At 42.9% G+C, this 17,678-nt stretch overlaps 1 long non-coding RNA gene across 1 annotated transcript in view; it reads right to left on the bottom strand.

Moving 5' to 3' along the window:
• The window catches only part of LOC137248052 (uncharacterized), a 58,214-nt gene extending 47,607 nt beyond the window's left edge, over nt 1–10,607 (bottom strand). Inside the window, exons 1-3 of the long non-coding RNA XR_010952030.1 lie at nt 10,266–10,607; nt 9,666–10,104; nt 9,310–9,612 (exon numbers count right to left, since the gene is read on the bottom strand). This is a non-coding gene — a long non-coding RNA (uncharacterized lncRNA). The remainder of the gene's footprint in view (nt 1–9,309; nt 9,613–9,665; nt 10,105–10,265) is intronic.
• Between the last annotated feature and the right edge of the window lie 7,071 nt (nt 10,608–17,678).

Below are 17,678 nucleotides of genomic sequence, written 5' to 3'. Positions count from 1 at the left end.
TGACAGGTTACAGTCCAGCATACAAAGTACAAGGGAGGGAACCGAGAATCCCCAACAGCCTTTACGATGAGCAGACATTTGGTACAGGTGAGAAATTAGCGAACCCAGGAGAGAAGTCAACGAGGATGAAAGAAATATTCGAGATGGTACGACGGAAGCAAGAGACAGCATCTATGGAGCAACCGAAGTATTACAACTTAAGACGAAGGCAATGGCGACCGGCGATAGGCGACCTAGTGCTGGTTGCCTTGATAATGCATCTGCCACAACGTTCAACTTTCGTTTTCGATACTGTACGTCAAATGAGTATTGCTGCAGTTCCAGCGCCCATCTCGCAATCCGACCAGTCGGACTCTCTATTGCATTCAACCATTTCAACGCTAGGTGATCTGTTATTACTGTAAACGTGTATCCTTCTACGTATGGCCTCATCTTTCGTATTGCCCAGACTATTGCCAAATACTCCATTTCTGTCGGTGAGTAGTTCATCTCTGCCTTGTTTAACCTGCGGCTTGCGTATGCTATTACTCGCTCTTCGTCGCCTGAGCCTTGCGTAAGTACTGCACCAAGACCAAAATCACTTGCATCGTCTGTAAACTAAACTTCCTTGAGAAATCTGGACAAGCGAGTACCGGTGCCTGCGTCAGTGCTGCCTTAAGTGCTTCGAATGCTGATTGCTGCTCTTCAGACCACCTCCACTTACTACCTTTCTTAAGCATCGATGTTAACGGGTGTGCGACTTGTGAGAAATCCGGCACGAATCTTCTATATCATGACACGACTCCTATAAAACGTCCTAACTATCGTATATTCTTCAGTGTTTCCAGTTCTTTGATGGCTGCTATCTTGTCTGGGTCGGCATGGATGCCTTCCTCGCTAATGACATGACCTAGATATTTTAACCTTTTCTTAAAAAACTCACATTTTTCCGGGTTTATCCTCAGGTTCACTCTATGCAGCCTTCGAAATACTTCTGTTAAATGTGCAATGTGCTCTTCCAATGTTTTGCTTGTAATGATAATATCGTCAAGATAGGCAAACGTGTATGGTTCAAATTCTGGTCCTATGACACGATCAAGTGTTCTCTGGAAAGTTGCTGGGGCTGAGTGCAAGCCAAATGGCATTACCCTCCATTGGAATAGTCCAAGCCCAGGTACTGTGAATGCGGTGTATTGCTTGCTGCTTGCTTCCATAGGCATTTGCCAATATCCATTTTTCAAGTCGAGGCTACTGATAAATCTCGCGCTTCTTAATTTGTCCAAGATATGTTGTATACGTGGTAAAGGGTATGCGTCTGGTACTGATCTTGCGTTTAGTTGACGGTAGTCTACGCAGAGTCTCCATTTGCCGTTCTTCTTGATAATTCTGATAATTGTTGCATTTTCGGATTCTTCGGATAGTACCTTTGCTTAATTGGACGGTCGTCCCTCATAACTATTTTGTGTGTGGCCACGTTGGATACTCCTGACATCTTTGCAAATACCTGTAATTCTTGGCTCAGGAATTAACTCACCGCATCTTCTGTCTTGCTAGTTGCTATCGCCGCCATTGGGCTGTGTTCCTTGAAATCTTCGCTATTTGTTTCGACCATAGTTGTACATGTCACTACCCCTTGCTTCCGTTCGTCTACTCTCAACGTTATTTCTTGACCACCACATCTCATCTCAAAGTTTACCTTCGCCAGATAGTCCGTGTCAATTACCACCTCATCGCCCAGTCCAGCTAAGATTAGCATCTCGTTCCTCTGTACTTTATCACCCATTCTTAATTCTGCATCTACCGCTTCTTTGACTATTATTGCTCTGCCGTCGCCCATTCTTACTCGCGTCTTTTCTACCTTGAATTTGCCAGCTTTTAATCTTTTCGCCATTGCATCACTTATAAAGCTCTTCGTCGCTCCCGTGTCAATCGCCGCTACCGCTTTTTCTGCGTTCACATACGTTGTTACCAATATGCGGCCCTTTGTGTATTTGAACATGTCTAATCTCTCCGAGGTTGCACTTCCAAAGACCCCATCCCTCGGTTCCAATGTGGTCTCTGGTCGTTTCCCTGTGGCTTCCTACAATAACCACGCGTGAGCACGCCTATATTACCACATGTCCAGCAAAATTCTCTTCTTATGCCTCGGCACCCGTATGAAAAGTGACCGCCTCTTCCGCATCGTCTGCAGGCCGTTCTTGTATCTACATATTCTTGCTGTGGCTCTGACCTCTGCTGTTGTTGGACTTCTACTCGCTTCTCCTGTCTTTGTTCTGCCTGGAGACACTGGTACTGACCTTCTTGACGCCGTGGTATGAATGGCCTTGTGGTAGGTCGCATTGGTTCCCTGTCAGGAGTAATATTTTCATAGTCTTGAGCTAAACTTACAAGCTCCTCAAGATTGCTGACCTCGCTTCGCTTTATATATAGTTGGTACTCTCTGCGCGAGTTTCTGTAGATGCGGGTTAGTTTCTGCTCCTCGGTGTAGCCCGCGTGATGCATGAGTCTTTGTAATACTAAGACATAATCTTTAAATAGCTCACCTTGTCGTTGTGCGCGCATTCGAATTTCATCTTCCAATTGCTCTAAGTATCGGGAGCTTAGAAAGAACTTCAGGAAGTCCTTCTTAAAGGCGTCTCACCCGTGCCAATGCCGGTTTTTATTCCTGTACCATACCAACGAATTGTCCTTCAATAACTCCGGCAGCGCTTTTGGAATTGTGTTGCGGTTGATTTCATACCCATCTTCTAGCTTCTCCACTCTTTCGATAAATCCTAGGGGATCTTTGCCTCCGTCGTACTTTAATCCCCACTTCCTTATTCTGTCCATGGTCGTTGCATATGTGCCAGGCTGTTGAATATAATTTGTCGTTGCGTACGTACCAGGCTGCTGAATAAAATGTACCGGTGGTTGTCCGACCTCCAATTGATTGGGTGCACCGATTGCCTGCCTATCCTTTCTTGGTGAATTTAGTTCGCTGCTTGTCTTTGAGCTGCTTGTCTTTGATGCTTGTGGATTTGTTAACCGCGCATGCCGAATCGCCAACTCTGTGAATCGATCCCGTAAGTTCTCGTTATCCTTCTCCTCTTGGATGAATGTCGCCAATCGTTTTCTTAGTTCGTCAACCGTTCCGCCATCCTCTAGCCCAAATTCGATGCTGTAGGCTACCAGATCCTCTGTTGTTGTTGTTGTTGTAGCGATAAGGTTGCTCCCCGAAGGCTTTGGGGAGTGTTATCGATGGTCCTTTGCCGGATACAGATCCGGTACGCTCCGGTACCACAGCACCATTAAGGTGCTGGCCCGACCACCTTGGGAACGACTTATGTGGCCACATTAAACCTTCAGGCCATTCCCTCCCTCCCCAACCCCAAGTTCCATGAGGAACTTAGGGTCGCCAGAGCCGCGTCTGTTAGTGAAACAGGATTCGCCACGGATAGGTGAGGTTGACAATTGGGTTTGGAGAAGCAGGGTTGCGCTACACAACCCCTTGAATCTGGTATTTTGGTCGCCTCTTACGACAGGCATACCTACCGCGGGTATATTCTGACCCCCTAACCCGCTGGGGGGTACCAGATCCTCTCGAGTGAGATAGTATATCCACGATACCTTTACCATTGTTATGCTTTATATCCTCGTCGTATTAACCCAGAAGTGTGTGAATATTGTTTACCTCTTCGTTTCTGACGCTCTGAAAGTATATCTTAAAATTTGATTTGTTTAACCTGCTCGGGCGCCAAAATGTGACGGACTTTTCCTTTGAACTTGCCGGGGTTGGCCTCAGTCCGTCCAGGGTTCCTGAAAGTAGAAATTCCTACCGGTCCTTCTAAAAGAATAACCCTGTTTATTTCGTATAAAAACGTTATAAAAGTATTTATTTAATAAAAATTCTATTTCTTCTCCTAGCTGATTTCCTTGCTTTGTAAGAGGTGACTGAGGTAATAATGCCCTCGGCCAACCTCTGCGGTCGAATGGAGTAACAAAGCCTCCAGACGAATATACTTTTAGTACAAATGAAGTCAAAAACCTTCAGGTGTACTCTTGGTCGGTAGTCATAAAACCTACCGACTCGTATGCCTGTCTCCTAATCTCTGAATTTTAATGCGAACTCGTCGCCCTTATATACTAATTTTTGCACGCAGGAAAACGGTTATTTTATAATAACAACTTCTAACTAATAGTATTAACAATATAAAACAATTGTTATTCCGGTGAATATTTCCTTCCCATGAATTTCCACGCACCATATTGCTCCTTATTGAATACAATGCCTTTGTACTTGCTCATACCGTGCTTTCCAGCCTTTGCTTTAACTATTGTGTGTTTTTACATTTGTTTGTGGTCACCTGATTCTAATGTTGTGTTTTGCTTTGCGCAATGCTTCTGCCGTCTGTTGTATGGCGTGCGTTGGTGTGTTGTATACTAGTGCGTAAGTATAGCGAAGTTTCAATTAGTAGCGGCGCTTATTTTGACGACTTGCTGCTGATCTCCGTTCACTTAAGTTATTACGTATGTTGTATTTGTAGCTGGGTGTATTGAATTTTGAGTGTGCAAAAGGTTGATTGACCGCTGCATTTTTATGTTTTATGCGTATCTACCTCCCTTCCAAATATTCGATGCATGTTAGGGTGGTCCTATATTTAAAATTTATGTTTGCGAAAATGCAAATATGTTGCTTTCGTGCAAAAGTGCGCAAGTCTAATTTGTTCTTCGATTTAATAATGTACAACAGAGTATATTTATTTAGGGTATAATTCATAGAGGTATACACATGTACATATATTTCTGGTGATTCATATAAAATGTATAAGTGATAAATTCAAATATTATTATACATTTCAAGTTATTTCAAAATGTTCTTTAGAAAAATGTATGGATATGTGTATGTTGTGAGGATACAAAGTCCTCGGCTTTGGGGTCCTCACACAGTTTCGCTACCATTCAGGCAGGATTACCCTGAGAATATTAAATTAGGACCGTCCCTAAAGCGCGCATGTTCACAATTCTTCAGAAATGAGGGGCGATTACTAAAAAACCCAGAGTTAGGAAAGAGTATGTTCGGGTGTTGTCAGAACGAAACGCTCGGACATATGAGAAAAATCAAGAACAATATACCATCCGACGATTCGGATAATTATTTCCTGCCCCATCACGCCGTGGTAAAGGCGCAAAGTACCACTAACAAGGTGCGCGTCGTCTTCAACGCATCAAGTCCGACGGCAAATGGCATTAGTCTAAACGACATACTCCACCCAGGTCCAGTATTCCGAGCAGACTTGCCCATTTTAATTCTCCGTTGGAGACTGTACCGCTTTGTCTTTAATAGTGACATAGAAAAGATTTATAGGCAAATTTGGGTGACCGATAATCACGCCAAATTTCAAAGAACTGTCCATCGAACTAAAGACTGTCACATTTGGTGTAAACTGCGCCCTATACCTCGCGATACGATCACTTCTGAAATTGGCTGATGATGTAGAAAATATCCACCCAATAGCATCGAATATACTACGAGAAAGTATGTATGTCGACGGCGTTTTATCGGGAAGACATACAATAGCGTCAACCATCAGAGCAAGATGCGAGACTCGCGAAGCATTAAAACCAGCTGCGCATTTGGACATCAAATTGTGAGGAAATCCTTTTGGACATCCCCAAAACGGATCTGCTCAGCGAGGACTTCCTAGCGTTCGAAGAGGATAGCTCGGTGAAAGCACTCGGAATACGATGGAACGCGCACTCAGACATGTTTTACCTCAAAGCAGGAGTTTTAGAGAATGGCGAGAACATCACCAAACGCGCAATCCTATCCGTTATAGCCAAACTTTTCGACCCTTTAGGCTGGCTTGCACCAATGGTCATAGTGGCAAAAATACTAATGCAGAATATCTGGTTAGAACGCACCGACTCTATAACAAAATAGATACCGCGTTGGGTAAATTTTTCATCGGAAAACGACATAGGAATCCACGGCTTCTGTGACGCTTCCGAGAAAGCATATGCGGAAGCGGTATACATGCGCGTGAAAAGAGACGATCAGGTGTTCATACACTTACTTTTAGCAAAAACCAGAGTAGCTCCAGTGAAAACCATCTCGGTACCACGTTTAGAACCCTGCGGCGCCGTGCTGCTCGCAGAAATCATGGAATCATTATTCCGAAACATTCATTTGGGACCAGCAAAAGTTCACCTCTGGACGGATTCAACCATCGTACTCGCATGGATAATAAAGCCGCCCTGTTCCTGGTCAACCTTCGTCGCACACAGAATCACTAAGATCATCGATATGGTCGGTAGCAAGGACTGGCTTCACGTGGACTCGGAATCTAATCCAGCGGATCTAGGAAGCAGAGGACTACTTGCATCAGATTTCGTCAACCATTCGTTGTGGTGGCAGGGACCTTCTTGGCTGCAAGAAAACAAGTCCCACTGGCCAGCACAAGACACCGAATACAACAGGGCACAAACATATGCCACGACAAGGGTAGATCAAATAGATATTCTCGACCGATTTTCAAATCTGCCCAGGGCTTTCAAAGTTCTATCCTATGTTAGGAGATTCTATAAAAGAACGCATCCTAAAACTAAAGCAATGTTCCACGAAAAGTAGTGTATAATCTCAGCCGATAACATTAAGGCAACGATATAAGCATTAATACGAGTCTGCTAGAAACAATTCTACGGTACAGAATATTTAAAATTGAAAAATAGGGAACCTATTGATCGACAGAGTGAAATACTGTCACTCAACCCATACATCGACTAAGATGATATTATTAGAACAGGGGGCGTCTAGGGGCTTCAAAAGACATGTCATACAATGAGCGTCATCCGATCACCTTGCCTTACAATTGTAGGCTGTCTCGCCTTACAGTCATGATGTTTCATCATGACTCCCTTCACGGCGAGAACCAGCTCATGCTCCGTCTTATCCGAACCCAATACTGGATACCGAATGTCAAGACCATGATCAGAGCCATCATCCACAATTGCAAACCCTGCATTATTCACCGAAAGCAGGCGCAGTCCCAACTTATGGGTACCCTTCCCTGCGAACTTCCAAACACTTTTGTCCAGGATTGAGGCGTGCCTCAACTCGCGCCCACTCAGTCCATGGTCGAATGACCCAACGGATCTGGAACCACTAACCCCAGGACATTTCCTAACCGGTAGCCACCTATTAGCTCCGCCAGAACCAGATGCTAATGAGAGCTCTGCCTCGATGATCAATCGGTGGCAGAAACTCAAAGCCCTCCATCATACTTTCTGCAAGCGATGGAAGGTGGAATATCTATCCGAACTTCAAAAACGAGTGAAGTGGAAGCATCCCAAACAAAACATACAAGTGGGAAATCTCGCTGTCCTCAAAGAGGACAACTTATCTCCCAACGAATGGAGGTTAGGTCGAGTCGTCAACGTACATCCCGGCGAAGATAACAGAGTTCGCGTAGTCGACCTCATAACCGAGAAGGGTTAAGTCAGACGACTTTTGGTCAAATTGATCCTTCTTCCAACGGAGGAGATGGATTGCGAGAAGGCCAAGAGCTCCTCATAACAATCCCTCCGTTCCTCTCCCTCCTTTCCGAACTCCACCTTCCTATCGGGTATCCACCAAAAACCCAGCTCTCGTTCTCCCGAAACGAGTCCAACCCATAACCTAACGCAGATCCGATATCTGCCAAAGAACATAAAGGCCCGCGGCCTATTTTATTTCCAATTTTCAAGAAGAACCCCAATGCACTCGTTATCCCATAACGAGGACAACAGAAAAGCCTACCGCAGAAGTGCGAACCCATCTGCCACAGAAAACAACTGCACACACTAAAAATCTAAGTATTCATAGAAGTGTTCTGGATAAAACGTTGGTTCAGAATATTCCGAACACGTTCGTTTGCGACAACTCCCGAGGGCCGAATATATCAAATAAGTATATACATAATATTCCAAATATAAACCGATTCCCCCAAAATCCTGAAATGCGAGGCGAATTTTATGAACATACGAAACCTAAACCAACTCATTATCCGTATTTGCAAAGTGATACTCTTAACAAAACCTTCAAATTTATGAACGAACTTTCGATTAGTTTAAGAAACAAAAAATTATCGAATCGATTTTGATTCCACATCGTACGATTTCATTTTGCTATTCTACTTTAAATCTGAAGCTTCCCGGGTAAGAGAAAAGGTCACTAACGGCTGCTTTCGGAGAATCCAGCCCTAAAGTATTAAAAATACACTTGACTCGAATTAACATCGGAAAAGAAATTTGAAACACTCAAAACAATATTTCAAATCGAATTCGAGAATAATGTGTCGAAAAAAAATAGCCAAACTCGCATAAACTATATTGAAATAAAGCGGAAATGCTCATACTCGTTCAAGCGCTAAGATTCATATCAGAGATAAAACAATAATTATAATAATAACAACGCCGCTTCTTTTGACTAAAATTTGTGTATTTAAATATAGAACAGACATCTTCACAAATAAACTCACAAAAGAGAACAAAACAGACATCCAAAATGATTACAATTTGCTTACGAGACTCAAAAAAAAAATTCACAGAAATTTCAACAGGTATTAAAAAACTTTCAAAATAATTCTGCTCAATAACAATTTTTTATTTCCCTTTTCACTCTGCGTGAGTCCTTAAAAATTATTATTGGGGAGTTTTATTTATAAACATTTTCTCATAATAGCGATGGATGATAAATTTAGTTTTCTCAAGTCATACACGTTTTTGATTTTATTTGTGTTACGTCTAAGAGTCTCTGCAAATAATTGAACTTGGATTTGGAAAATGACTTGTGGTATGCTGCAACAGTTTGTTTCGTTCAGAACTTTGGAGATAGTTTGTGGCGGGAAGAGCCAAACCTAATGCACGATATTACGAATGATAAGTAAACGTTAAATTAGTTACAATACCCCGATCAAACTCTTACCGATAAAAGTCGGTAATGTCGACCGAAAGAATTTAAAAGTTAACAATCATTTATCGATTCGCCCATCCGTCCCAAGGCCTATCCGCTTATTCTAAACTTTAAAAATATGTATCTCCATATATGTGGCATCAAAAAGCTAGGTCAACACTGATGCTGAAAAAAAATCCGAATTTCAGAACAGCCCCAAGATGTTCAAAGCCTCGCAGATATGTGCAACTTGAATCCCGCCATAAACAATTTAAGCTGACTTAACAATTCTGGCAAAAAATCGTTTTTATGATCCATCGCATTCCCCATAATTATTTTAAAAATTTAGTTCTTGTTCTTATCTGGTTTTTACAAATATTTATTATAATAATTATGCCTAGTAATGTGAAAGGTCTACTCACCAACTTCGCCGCATCTGCCAGCAACCAATCCAAACGTTCTCAACAGATGCGCCTTCTCTTCTCTATTTTGTATAGCAGCTAAAGCTGAGTCCAACAGGACAACACATAACGCATGAGCAATGGACTTTTCCCTTCGCCAAAGTTGCCAAACTCAAGGTAAACCATTTCCGTGGAACCAAATGCAATAGGGGCTTCTTTGAAAGGCAGTTCTGCGCCCCTTTTGAACACCACACGAGAAAGGCCAACAATAAGACAGCTGTTGCGCGCAATCTTATTGGCTGAACGCTATACCACTGCATTAGACTACAAAAAAAAAAACCATCAAAATCATTACAAAACAATTAGGAAATAAATACCAATATTGGTCGGGCGATCCCACCCCGGAAGTCTGTGTTGATTGCATTCCTTTGCAGCCCATTCAACAACCAAAGTATACAAAATGAGTTGTTTGGAGGAAATTGGCACGTGAACCCAATTCATTTAGAGCAGCCATAATGGGTTGGCAGACAAATTCTAGACAGCCACATCGATTGCAGCACGATTGAACAGCACAAATTTGGACGCGGGGACACCATGCATGGGTTCTGTTTTCCACTCCAGCCACTGTCCCTCATTTAGTCGAATACGTATAACTCGCAGCACAACGGGTAAAGCTGAGGTTAGCAATCCATCCCGATTTTATTCATGTATGGGAAAACCACTCTAAGCACATTAGCGTTGAACGCAACAAAATGTGATACATAGGGTAAGACCTGTTTAAGATTGCTATCAAATCGCCACCATAAGGGTCAAAACCTGCAAAGTGAGAGAAATTTCGTTAATATCAGCGGCTATGGACATCGCGAAGGTGTGACCACTGACGGCGCGGCCGACGCCGCGGGGGGAGCACCCCTTTGCGATGCTGGTACATAAAAAAAAAAAACAAGAAAAAACCACGATAAATCCGATACCATTACCGATAGCATCCACTTCGCAAATGAAAGTTCTATATTTGTATGCAGCTTAATCTTAAAGTTTTCGGCAGATCGTTCTGGATGTGATATCACATTATGAAATAGTTTTCAACATCGTCTGTTATTGTGTTAAGCATCTTGGACCAATTGTATCACCTGCTTTAAGTTTTAAGCTTTTCTAGTTTAGTAGCTGATAAAATTTTCAATTTATTTAGCCATTCTAGTTTTTCAGCTCGACTTAAGCGCCTAAACATGTCCATAATCGCTACAAGATATTCGTTGAACAAAGCATGCACTTCGAGGTTGAGTTTTTTCGGCTACCATCATCCAAGTTGTTATCTGAAAAATATTCTGTTCCAACATGAGTAGATTAAACCGCAGAGTAGCGCACAATAACATTAAAACTTATCTAAAAAAAAAAAAACTTTCTTACATAATTATATACACTTAAAGAACTTTTCTCCCAAATATGACATTGCAGGGGGCTTATTTTCTATTTCCATTTGGAAATTCAAATTTATGTCATGTCTTCAGAAAATCCCTAAGGTATATGCTTCTGCCGTTAGAAGAAGCGATGATTTTTCATTACTAGACTGTTCAAGCTCTTTAGGTTGCTTTTGGAATATATGTAGTAAAAGCTGATGTAGAAACCTTACTACACCTCGCCTACTAACAATAGCACATTCAAGTACCAGCAAACGCACATGCAGTGGTTATTCGAGTATTCGTGTAACTAGTTGCTCATCAATGAGTTGATCGGTTAGGAGGCGCTCTAATGCAATAGTTCAGTGAAGGAGCAAAGTTTAGAGTTTGTAATACTAATAAAACTCGTACAAGCGGTTGTAGGATTAAGGTTTATAATTTTCATCTAGTTTATAATTCTGGCTTTTTATGTTTTTGAGAATATTTTCTATCACCCGCTCGCCGTAGGATGCATAAATTAGACCAGCACTACTGAGCCTTATTTTAAATTCTTCACCTAATTCCGGCCACAACGAGCTTAGTGTCTTTAGAAGCCATCCATAAGAGTCACCTGCAACGAAAAAAAATTTCATTAATAGCGGCGTCAATGGACATCGCGAAGGTGTGACCACTGACGGCGGGGTAGGACTTGTGGTTTTCAACAACAAACAGTCATAATTAAGGCTTCGGTACAAAAAATCCGAGTCGCGAAATTAAATAGTCCCAATAAGGAAGAGTGCCGACAGGAAAAATTCCGAAATGAGAAAGAGGCAACTTTTTCTATGGCACTAGTGTGCCACTGCCCCAGTGCCAATGACAAAAGTATATACATATAAATTCTCTGTCTACAAGTTCATCACATCAGCTCAGTCAGCTGAAAAAAGAAACATGCGACAGGGTGGCACATACCACCTCGAATAATGATACGGGCAGATAGAACCCGTCGTGCATCAAGCCTCGCCAACCTGACAATTCAGCCCAAAATTCGCAACCGATTACGATGTTAGAAATATTTCACCCTCTGAAATGACCACTCGCCCCTGCACTTCGATAAGGACCCGACCTATTGAAACTTATTGCATTCCTTTCAGAAAAATGGGTCGTTTTGGCGCTTTGAAACGGAATGCCGCCGCGCACGCAGCGCGTTATTCATCTGAATGCCGAGTGTGCCTTGAGTGACACCCTATCCGCTTGTGCCCCATCTTTCGGGCGAAAAAGCCAGAAGAGCGCCTCTACGTAGCGATACGCGGAAGCTACTGCGGAAATTGTCTGGCCCCTGATCACCGCTCTAACGCGTGCCCAAGCCGAGGGCGATGTAAACGGTGCGGCGAGAAGCACCACACGATGCTGCACATCGCCTCGATCGACGAGGAGGAGCAGCTATTCGGAGAAGCCCGTTCCAAGCCATGGAGCATCCAAGTGGAAGAGGAGCTAGACTCACCGAGAGCGGACAGACGACTCTATTTCTTTATATGCGTCGGACGCTGGAACGGAGACTGGACCTCTTTGTCCACCCCGAAACCACGATGACAGCCGAACCGGAGCGAAGACGCGGTCTCTTCGCCCGACCACATCACCAACAGCCAAGTCATTTCGATCTCGATTGCAGCATGATGAAGCGGTTCCCATAAGGGCAGCGACAGCACAGCGCCATACATATAACGGTCGAGCGGAGACCCGGTCCCTTCGCCGGCAAACCAGGAACCCCCAACGGAGACGACATTCGCGCTACCGCAGAGCGGAGACAAGGCCCCTTCACCTTCAAAAACGACACCACACCCATCATCAGCCACGGATACAACGCGCTGCAGCTCACCACAGTGTCCGCCTTCCGGGCAGGGCTCCTAGCCCCGCATTCAGCTGCCACCGCCACCATGATACCAACGGTACCGATCACACCCACCGCGGTCGTGAAGATAGAAGCTGGGGGGCGACTACACCTCGTCCGTGCCTTAATTGACGGATGCTCTCCCACCACCGTGATTGCAGATGAGCTCGCCCAGGAGCTCCAACTCCCTGCCAGCAACATTGGCGGGCAAGCAGGATGCCTACTACGTATACGAGGAAGACACGGTCAAAACAAAAGAATTGCGACCCATGCTGCGGTCGTATACATTTTCGGCGCATGACACCCACGACCAGCATCAAAAACACTATCGCAGCCCCGTACGCATATCTCCGTCTGGCGGATCCGCAGTTCCATTCATCCGCCCCGATCCGCCTCGTCCTAGAGACAGATGTATATGCGGAGATAATACTACCAGGGATTCTGCCCACCACATTTGGCCCTTTGCTAGCTCAGAGTACCATCTGCGGTTGGGTACTCTCGGGCACAACGAAGGCCTAACATCAAAATGTTCGGTAACGACCGAAACACATGAATTTTTATACATTGTTATTTTTATTGAATTTCTGTTGTGCACAGTTGCAAGAGGTGTGCATTGTGAATTAGTACAAGTGAAAAATCTTTCTATTCCTCCATTGCCATCCCTACCTGTCAAATAATAGCTGACAGGGACAGCGGCTGTCGCGAATGGCAGAAAGGTTTGTTTTTTGCTCGCCGTTATTAAATTGAAGTGCCATGAATTTTTTCCATATTGGGACTATTTAATTTCGGGACTCGGATTTTTTGTACCGAAGCCTTAATTATGACTGTTTGTTGTTGAAAACAACGTCACAATACGCTATTTTTTATTGAATTTTCTTCATACAAAATTCTTTGTTTGTTCATTTCCAATGAATATGTAATAAATGGCAAGAAATATCAACACGTATATCTTCTTACTTCTTTTCGCAATCCCTAGCTTTAGGCAAACATGACTCAGGCCTCTAATCAAGACGGAAAAAGTGGCGAATGACTGAGGCATCAGCAACCAAGCTCGCACACTATGCAAACCATCTTGCGTGCCGCCAAGCCGGCGGACTGGCCGTCGTTATGTTAAGTTAGATATAATTAGTTATAAGTCTTTTATTTTATTTTTCTCTTCTTCACGGTCGGTGATGCTTGGAGGACTGTGAAGTTGCGTACCGCAAGGGGGGCTGCATGTTTAGGCCCAATGCCTAACTTTTACTTGATTGACGGCGCCCCTCCCTAAAGTTTTAATAATATTTCCAGCCACCCACGCTCACGCCGCATTTTTGTGCACGCATGCAGAAGCATACGTTTCATACACATGCGCGGTTGTGTGTGTGTGGCTTTCCCCTTCCTAACACCAGAGGACTTTTTCGCAGCTTAGCGGTTGTCATCAACGGGACAACCGGCCTCTTTTTCGATCGACCGCCAACCAGCACACATCGCCGAGGATCACCATCGTAATTTTTCGACATTAAGGTAACATTCTACCCATTGTAAAGTTTGCTTTCACTTGAATTAAGTATTATATTATAACGAGGAAATCCTCTTTGCGTTTTTCTCTATATTATTTCGAGTGAACCATCCATCCCGAGATCGACCCGTGTGTGCCAACCCACTGCTGGTTTCCGACGCACCCAGGCCGAACAATATGGGGAACAGTTTAACCCATAGGTGACCGTGAGCAACCGAAATATAGTGGGTTTCCCTTGATCGTGACGCCAGATGATTCTATGCATATCAGCGTCAGCTCTGCTCACTAAAATCTGTCGGTAATATTTTTCAATGTCGGCAATAAACGCGATTCGATGCATTCGCCATTTTAAGATGATAGAGTTCAAATCTGTTTGGAGCTTGGGCCCGAAGTGAAGACCATCATTCAAAGAAATGCCTGCATTGGATTTCCTTGAAGGGTTGAATACTGTGCGCAACTTAATGGTGGAGCTGGAGTCCTTATATACACCATGATGAGGTAGATAACACACTGGCTGCATACTGTTACTGGCTGTAACTGGTTCCATATGCCCAAGGTTAAGATACTCTGCCATGAATGCTGAGTACACTTCATTCATTTTTGGGTCTGTTTTCAGCCGAGCATGCTGGTACGCAAATAACTTAAGGGCGTCTGATTTAGAATCGGAGAGTATAGTTAGGTCACAAGATTCCTTGAAAGGATATTAAACTTGATACCTCCCAGAGGGTTTCCGACGCACGGTACGCTCAAACAACTTCTCGCAGAAGATCTCGTCTTGCGTCATATTATAGCTGTTTTCAACGCCGTCAATGTCATTGAACTTCCACAATTGCTGAACCAAGTGATTTAACTCGATCGCGGTGGATACACAAAATGTGGCATTTAGTTGTAAGGTAGAAGCATTGGCCAAGTGTCCGTAGATTACCCACCCTAAATGTGTGCTTTGTGCAGTAGAGAAGCTGTTGGCTGAACGCTTAATCTCGCCACGCAAGAGAAGACCGTAGAAATCCGCCCCGATAATTATATCAATGGAACCCGGCTCGTAGAACTTTGGATCTGCTAGTGGTAGATCAAGAAAGTCAGAGAACGGTGTCGGATCTTCGCGTTTCAATGGCATCAGGTGGCCCAATCGTGGAAGAAATAAAGCTGAGCAATGGAAATTGAAATCAGGCTCAGTTTGTGAATGCACAGTGAACTGGACTACGCCCTTAGATTTACCTACACTACACCCGCCTATACCAGTTATGGGTACGTGGAGACGAGTTCTACTAAGATGCAGTTGCTGTGCAGAAAACTCGCTAATAAACGACGCTTGTGATCCATTGTTCAGAAGGGCACGCAGTAGGATGTCATGGCCTGAGGCCAAGCGCGCTCGAACGACGGCAGTGGAAAGCAGGCTTGACGTGAGGCCATCTTGGGTTTGAGCTGAACTCTCAGATCGCACGTGATGGGCTGTAATAGTGCTTGAGGGTTGCAATTCACTATCACGCAAAAGGGTGTGGTGTTTTTGTGAATACTCCTGGCAAGTGTAACTTGATGTGCACTCGTTTACTGTATGACCAGCTTTGAGACAATTTTGGAAAAGTTTTGCATTATATATTAACTCTAATTTCAACGACGATGACTTCTTGCGAAATTCCGGACAGTACATAATGGCATGCTTACCCACCCAGTATGGGCATCGCCCAACATTAGTTTGATGACTTCGCACTGATTGATGGTGCTGCGAATGGGTTTGTACCATGTCCCTTGACTTGGTTTTTCCCACAGATCCCATCGCTTCTAGCCCTTGAATGCGTTTTTCCAGAAAGGTTGTTAACGCACTATACTCTTGTATTTCGCTAGGAGACCTCACTAAACTCATTTCCCAATCCTTTAAGGTCACTGGATCAAGTTTTTGAGTTACAAGAAATGCTAGCCAATCATCCCATTGTGTTGTTGGACGTTCGAGCTGTTCTAACGCGTATCGCTTCAGTGACCGTGTCCAACAGTTTTCGCATTGTTGTGTCAGATTCGGTTGACATGGCTGGCAGCTTGACAATGTTGCGTAAGTACGATTTAACTATTTGGCGTTTATTGTCGTATCCTGTAGGAGCAGATCACATGCGATCTTAAAGTTAGAATCCATCACGTTGAGACTGCGGAGCATAGCGTCCGGCTCACCCTGCAGGCTGCTCTTTAGGTAATGCATACGCTGCACATTGGAGAGCGAAATATCGTTAATTATACATGTGATGAACAGATCTTTAAGGCTAAGCCACTTGAAATAAGCCATCGAATTTTGGTAGCTCGATTTTAGGAAGGGATGTTCGCGGAGATTTAAGGATGGTACGAATGGTGCAGTGTTGTAAAGCCATAGGCAATAAAGCCATATGGCCTTATCTCTCAATGGAGTGTGAAATAAGGCCATATGGTTTTAATTCCATGTAAGGAGTGAAATAAAGCCATTATGGTGTTATTTCACATAAAATTTTTTTTTTGAAATAATTCATATTTATTTGATTTCTTTTATTTGCTATTTATAAGGTTTAGTTCAGTTTTAATAATTAACAATATATAAATGTGGCATTCTTGATAATGGCACGACAAATGTTTGTGTTCCTTTTTTCTCAGCACTTTCTTTTAGTTGTTGGTAACATGTTTGACAAAGTTTGAAATGTTTGCGTGGATCAAACAGTATTTGCCTTCACTGTCACAACAAATAATACACGAAAGGTAATGTAGCTCTTGTACTTGTGGGTCAGTGCTGTCTTCTTCACTGCTATTTGCATCTGATTCGTCGTCATTGCTGTCAATTGTATTAATGAAACTTTCCTCAATCATACAATTCTTCATTTTAGAGAACTGTCCGAGTAAAGTATTCAGTGTGATTTTCTTCTCCCTCAAAAGTTGATACCGCTTCTGTATAAATTTGTTTCGCTTTTCAAGATAACTGTTTTTCTTCGCGTATAAAAATGTGCATCCGGAAATGGATTTTAAAAAATCACTTGACTTAGGCGCATCTAAATCGCATAAACAATCAAGAAATCTGTAAAAATTACCATGTTTTGGAAGCTTAATATTAAGCCTTCTGCGGCGTTGCTTGTTCGGATCGGTTCTTTGTACACAGAGAAGTTCGTTACTTGTTCCTTAAAGCAAAGAAATATTTTTAAAATAAAATAAACTGTACAATTGTTCATATACCTTTTTTCAGCCAGTAAGAATCAAAATATTGAATAGAAGGTTGAAAATAGCTTTGTGACATGTTTCCTCTAATATATTTTTCATTCATTGCATCTGCTTTCAAAATTCGGCATGCTGCTGTTATATCGTTTGGCTTTAACAATGGAAAATATAACAATTTATTAAATAAAACTTTAGCATGATTATTCTTATTTAATTCATTTATGAATCCAGGAATTTTCAAAGCCTTTCGCGGCAATGCTTGTGTGTAATGAAACCAACAACCAACCAGTTTTACCGTTGGGTTTAACTTTGTAATGGCATTTCGAAACCCACTTTCATATTCAGTTATAACTCTGTTTGGTTGCAAATATAATATATTACACTTTAAATACTGCAACATGTGCGTATATACTTCTGTTTTCTTGGACATCACCACATACTTATATAAATGGAAACGCCTAAC

Source organism: Eurosta solidaginis, chromosome 4 (genome assembly GCF_040869045.1).
Source record: "Eurosta solidaginis isolate ZX-2024a chromosome 4, ASM4086904v1, whole genome shotgun sequence".
NCBI classification, from domain to species: Eukaryota; Metazoa; Arthropoda; class Insecta; order Diptera; family Tephritidae; genus Eurosta; species Eurosta solidaginis.
Note: the sequence above shows the minus strand (reverse complement) of the source record. Positions and strands in the feature narration are given on the sequence as shown.